The 6,359-nt window shown below is 35.8% G+C and overlaps 1 pseudogene; it reads left to right on the top strand.

The window, feature by feature from the left end:
- The first annotated feature begins 709 nt into the window (after positions 1-709).
- LOC149022544 (putative CCR4-associated factor 1 homolog 11 pseudogene) lies at positions 710-1,726 on the top strand (annotated as a pseudogene).
- The last annotated feature ends 4,633 nt before the right edge of the window (positions 1,727-6,359 follow it).

The following is a 6,359-nucleotide window of genomic DNA, read 5'->3' as shown; positions in this document are numbered from 1 at the left end:
TTGAGGCAGAAACCATCAAGGCTCATATCGATATCGTTTTATTATTATTCTATATTATATATATAATCAAATGTAACGATGGACTTATCAGCCTAATGAAACGGGACTTTTATAAATTTTTCATAGATTGGAGTCTTGAATAGTTATTAGAGAGTCCAGATCACCTCTCCCCATTAGGAGAAAACAATGAGATTTCTTGATGGTTTTTGACCATATAAATGGGGTCAAGTCCATTGGGTTCAATTTTTTTGCTAATTTTAGTATTTATTTTGTAGGGCCGATCCCTATTATATGATTAAAAACCATAAGAGGGCACACTATTCTAACAAGGAGGTGATTGGACTCATATGAGATATTAGATACTAAATTTTATATTAGTATATGCCATTATTAAAAATATATATTAATATTTGTATTTTATCCAAAAAGTAAACATTTTATGTATGTAATATTTTTAAAGGATTTTTTGATTAATATTAATAATTTTTAAATTCAAAATAAACAAAAACTACAATTTTCTGAATCCGATTAGGAAACCCACTCAAAGTCTGAATCCTATTAGAAAAACAAAAAAGAGTCCTGCTTTATTTTCTATTTAAATACTCAACTCAACGAAACGAACAATCTCATGCTCATTGCTTTTAAGTTTTTAACACACTCCTCTCTCTTTCTTCTTGTCTGAGGTTTTCACTTAAGTGAGATATCGATCATGAAGACGCAGGAAGCGAATAACAAGTTGAGTAGGGTGGTGTATCCGGAGAACCTTTGGGATGAAAATGTTGAGATCGTGAATGTATGGACTCATAATCTCGAGTATGAGTTCAGTCGGATAAGAGCGGCTACCAACTTCTGTACGTTTATTTCCATAGATACTGAGTTTCCTGGAACTATAATTCATCCGAACAAACCCAACCACAGCATGAGTTCATCTGAGCGTTATAAACTTATGAAGGCCAATGTAGATTCACTCCACCTCATTCAACTTGGGATCACTATTACTAGTTTGAACGGTGATATCCCTGCATTTGGAGGTCATCGTGTGGTTTGGCAGTTCAACTTCAAAGATTTTGATATTTCAAGTGACAGATATTCATCAGATTCCATTGAACTTCTCAAGAAACAAGGTATAGATTTTGAGAAGAACAGAAGAGAGGGGATTGATTCTTTACATTTCTGTAAGTTGTTGTTTTCATCTGGTTTGGTGTTTCACCGTACAAATTGGTTTAGATGGATTACCTTTCATGGCGCATATGATTTTGCTTATCTGCTGAAAGTTCTTACAAGGAAGCCATTACCAGATGATCTTGTTGGCTTTTACACTCTTATGAATTTGTATTTTGGGGTGCGAGTTTATGACCTCAAACAGATTATTAAATTCTATAATGGTGTATATGGTGGTTTGGAACGTGTGGCTGCAACATATGGAGTGAAACGTAGAGCTGGGAATGCTCACTGTGCTGGTTCTGATAGCCTGCTGACTTGGAAACTTTTTCAGAAAATTGTCCCAAAAGGCACTGAAAAAGTTGAAAGAGCTGATGGTATTCTGTTTGGACTCGATATTGATTCTAAGCCAGCAACGCTAGTACCACCTCTGATTCTTCGTCGCATGGTACTTGCTTCATTCATGCCTCCTGCTAGTTGTGGTTTACTCACCATGCCTGTGGATCCTGGCTTCACCAAAATGCGACTTGTTTATCCTTGCTTCATTGGAATGCACTATGTGTGATAGTGATTCTCATTCCTGGAGCTTCTTCATGAAGTCTGATTGACAACTTAAATATCTTGTCCTGTTTCAATGTAAATTCTAATATTCAGTTGTAAAATTTGTTCCTGAACCCTTAATTTGTAAGGAAAGTTGTAATTCATGGACCAAGTTAGCACATTTAATATTATACTCTTAATTAGGATTGTTAGTCTCCGAATTATTTATTATTGTTCGTCACCAGATCCATCAATATTTTATTTGCTTTGTCAAATCGAAATCGCAGCTCACAAGTAAATATAAATTGATTTAACTTTCTGCCACTGCATAATATGAAGAGGAAATTGTTAATTCTAATTGCTTCTATAAGCAATGGTTATTCTGTATGATCTCTTCTGGCCTGAAAATTATATTTGTGACTTGCTCACAGCTTTCAAGCTCGTGAAAGAAATAATTTACAGAAGAAATCATCTGATGATCAAAGTTCATTATTGGTGCGGAATGCATCATCTCTCATTCATGGACCAGGTCTTGCAGAATCAGACCCCAAGACTTACCAAAATCAACTTTTATACAGAAATTTTTTTCTGGATGAATTTCACAATAAAATTGAATAAACGAGAAACAACATACATTGATGGTAAAAATTGGAAACAAAATCTGGATCATCCAACAAACCCCTTGGAGAGAGCATACTGGCTTTTCAAAACACAGAACAAATGATGTGGGGGAAAGGGGCTCTTATACAAGTAACACATTCTTATACAGGAAGCACATTTGGAAGTACATGTGGAAGTTTATTCTCCAGCGAGCTAAAGGGAAGAAGGTTCGTCTCTTGGGTTGCCTTGACTGGACGCAAGCAAGCCAAGTGGCCGTGCAATTGATTGTTGCAAACAGGGAGTTTGCTTGCTTGAATTGTTCCTTCTTTCTCTTTCACAACTGGAGCACCTGTAGGATCCTGCACACAAAACACAGATTTTCTGTAAGAACCCATAACAAAGCATAGACAACATTTATATACCACAGTTAGAACAGATTATCCATATGCATGACATCTTAAAAGCCTAAACATGTTACATTGGCATTAATCACACAAGAATTCCTTGTATTCTGTAGATTTAGTAACTTACCTTTGAAGCGTTTCCCCTGCTAAATCCAAGGTTCAATCCTCCGCCATTGTTATTTGATAACAGATCATAAATCTCCTCATTGTATATCTCCAAAACTGATACCTGAACAAATGTTCCGAAGCCCAAACGCTGACCACAACCGCTTTCTTCTTTTTCCTTATTCCCTTCACCAAGAATCTCTCTCAGAGCTCTGTACACAATCCCTGGCTGCTTTGGGCACCCAAACATTGTGTAGCTCTTGCCAGAACCCGTTGGACCATACATCATGATTGTGCATTTGGCCCCCAATTTGACTCCATTTATCCTCGATTCCACAAATCTTTTGCAGAACCCATCGAGATCTTCTTCCTCTGATGTAGAAACACCATCAAGACTGAAATCTCTGTAGCCTATATCAGTTCGTACCCGAACACTCTTGTCGGAAGAGAGATGCAATGCTGAAACAGGCTTGTCTTTCCGGTGTGGGTAGTTACGTATTCGACCAATGACTTCGATTGGATGCTCTGCAGGTGGGTTTTCTTTAGCTGCAGAGGTTGGATTCGAAGATGGGTGAGTGATTATTATGTATAATATTTTGCCTTTTTTTAAGTTCTTGAGTTTTTGCTGCTTCATGCACGTCATTTTGTTATCGAGGCAAGTGTGAATTTCTTTTCTAATGGTTTTCTTTTCTTGTGAGGAAGTGAATCAGTTATCCTTATTATGCCAATGAGAGGGTTTAAAGCTAAAAGCAAATGTTTCTTAACCAAGGAGAAAGTACCATGTCGAGAAATACTTCAGAATGGACTTATCAAGAACTCATTTCCAAATGAAGAATAATTTCCTAAAAAAAAAATGGTTTTATACAAGAACTAAATATTTTGTTGACTAAAATTACCCATCCACTCATATGTTTCTGTTTGGCTGATAATGGTAACGTAGTTGTGGAATTATTGTGCTGAAAAGAAAGATGATTTTAGCAACTTGCTTTAGTTAATGCGCAGAACTGATCTGTTACCCATTTCGGCAAGGACTGAAGCAAAATGCATGCTTTTAGTTATGGGTCAATGTGGTCAAACTTGAGATTGGGTTCTTTGAAAGATAGAGGACTGTGTTTTCCTCACACTCCTCACACTTCTCAATAAGTGTCTTTTTTCTAAGCATGTGATAGAAAAATATGAAAAAAGCACAATTTTCTACCAGTGCAAATAGAAGATCCGAACTCCTAAACCCCACAAGCCCACACCTAAGTCGATGGTCTTATAGACTCCTAAGTGAGATTGAGATCATTCGCTTGTTTCCTTTTATCACTGGTCCATATACTTGTTCAACATTTTAGGCTTTTGACTTTTTATTTTTTTTCCCATGATTAGTAGTTCTTTCAATGGTGATAGTGGTTGATTGTAATTAGAAAGCATGATCTCTATTCTCAAAGTCATGGTTATATGCATAGTTTGTATAAACTTTCTGGAAGTAGTGGAGAAGAAACAATATGGTTGGTTCTGGGTTTGTCCTAATGGTAGTAAAGTGTGTAATTACAGACATGCTCTTTCTCCTAGTTATGTATTAAAATATCAAATGAAAGCTTTGTTAGAGGAAGAGGCTGAGAAGAAATCGATTGAGGAAGAGATAGAGAACCAAGTAGATGGAGTTTTCTTTCTGCCACTAGTTCTACTGTTCTTTCTTAAAATTTGGATTTTAGTAAACTAGTTCCAACTAGTGTGATATTTTGGTGATAGCGTTCAAAAGTAGCAACTTCAACCCCGTTGACTCCTAAACTCTTCAAGCAATGGAAGAAGAAGATGGCAAAAAAGGAAGCTGGTCTTGCTGCATAGAGGGCTGAGAGAGCTAACATGACTACATGAGGTATTGTTTTCTTTATTTATCTGAAAATGTTGAATGCATTTCATCTAATAAGAAGCTATTAAATAATCTAAATTTTTCATATGTTTCAATGGCCGTGACTTGTTCCTCTTAGGCTCTAGCTTGTTTGTGGATGATATGGATGCCTACGAGAAGTACCAGAGATAAGAAGAATCAAAAGCTGCTGAACAAAAGGTAATCATTCACTCTTTCCTTAAATGTTGTAAATGAAGTGCCTAGATTTAGAACAATTGTTAATGTTTGCTATCTAGCACCTTTTAAGGTACCTAATTTTGCTTGTATTAGGGAAATTTAGGGAGATTATACATTCGAAAGGAACCAAGTTGCTACTTTTGAACGCTATCATCAAATTTAGGGAGATTATACATTTGTGTTAGTTTTTCTATTATTCTCTCTGGCTCATTTATTTGAGTCAATGGCATCTTCAGATCTTTTGCCTTCATTTTAAATTTGGTAGGGTTGTTTTTCCTTGACATGTAAAGGGTATCAATCTTTCAAGCAGTATTGAATACCATATATGTTTCATCTGAATTATGTCTTGTCTCATTTACTCATTCTACTCTCTATTTGGAAGCACCTGATATGAGTAAATTTCTCTTTAGTAAGTTTCCTACAATCATGCTAGAATAGGATTTCTGAGCTACTTGAACTCTGATTGCCTCCTTTAATTTAATTTTTTACATTTCCTTCTAGTCGGTCATGAGATCAGTTTGAAGAAATTTCTCTCTATCGGGCATATTTCTTTTTATTGTTTTATCCAGTTGAAATGTCCTTTATATCTTTCTCGTTAGCCTTGTTTGTCCTCGTTGCAGGGATGGATATGAACCATACCTTGCAACAGTTGCAACTGGTTCTCACATTGATGCTATTCCATACACTAAAAATATGATGGTGTTGTTGGTGTGTTGGGTGCAGTAGAGGCAATTATTGTGCTGAGGAGGTGTGCAACCTGCATGAATGACTATATTTGATATATTCTTTTTGTTTTGATATTTACATTTATGCTTTTCATGGAAAGATAGGTTAGAAATACAACTACTGACATGCAGAACAGGGAAAGTGTGGAAGATTAGTGATCCTTAGATTTTATGAAGCAAGTAGATAATATTATCAGTTTCTCTGGCCGTGCTTGCCTTCAAGCATGAAACTGATGTTATTGATGATGCCATCGTATAGTGATTGGTTAAGCAACCGTTTAGAGTAATAAATCTCAATTTTGAAAAATTCCCTTTAGGTCCATCTTGAAATCAGTTGTGTACTAGGTGATAAGGATATTTTGGTGCAGATCATATTTGTGTTGTAACCTTTCACAATAATGACCCAGTATACATAGTGTCCCAAAAATAAATAATGATCATAAGAGTTTTCTGATCTATTTCTTGACTGGTTGAAATGGTCATGTTTCCTTTAATATCACTTATGCTACAATAATTTATGGTTCATGGCTTCATGTGCATATACGCTGACTGAGTTTTCATACAGGTCTGGCTTCAAGAGTAAAAGATCGTTGAAGTTGATCCTGTTCACATCAGAAATGCCCACACAATATGGAATCGGCTGCTTGGGAAGGTCACATCCATGAATTTTATTCCCAATTTGTTTTCTTCTTTTTTCATATCATCTTAACTTAATCTGATTTCAATTGATTTAACATATCAATTTGGGAT

Source organism: Hakea prostrata, chromosome 3 (genome assembly GCF_041222555.1).
Source record: "Hakea prostrata isolate BN-2017 chromosome 3, UWA_Hpros_2, whole genome shotgun sequence".
Lineage (NCBI taxonomy): Eukaryota > Viridiplantae > Streptophyta > Magnoliopsida > Proteales > Proteaceae > Hakea > Hakea prostrata.
The sequence above is the reverse complement of the archived record's forward strand: the minus strand, read 5'-3'. Positions and strand labels throughout refer to the sequence as shown.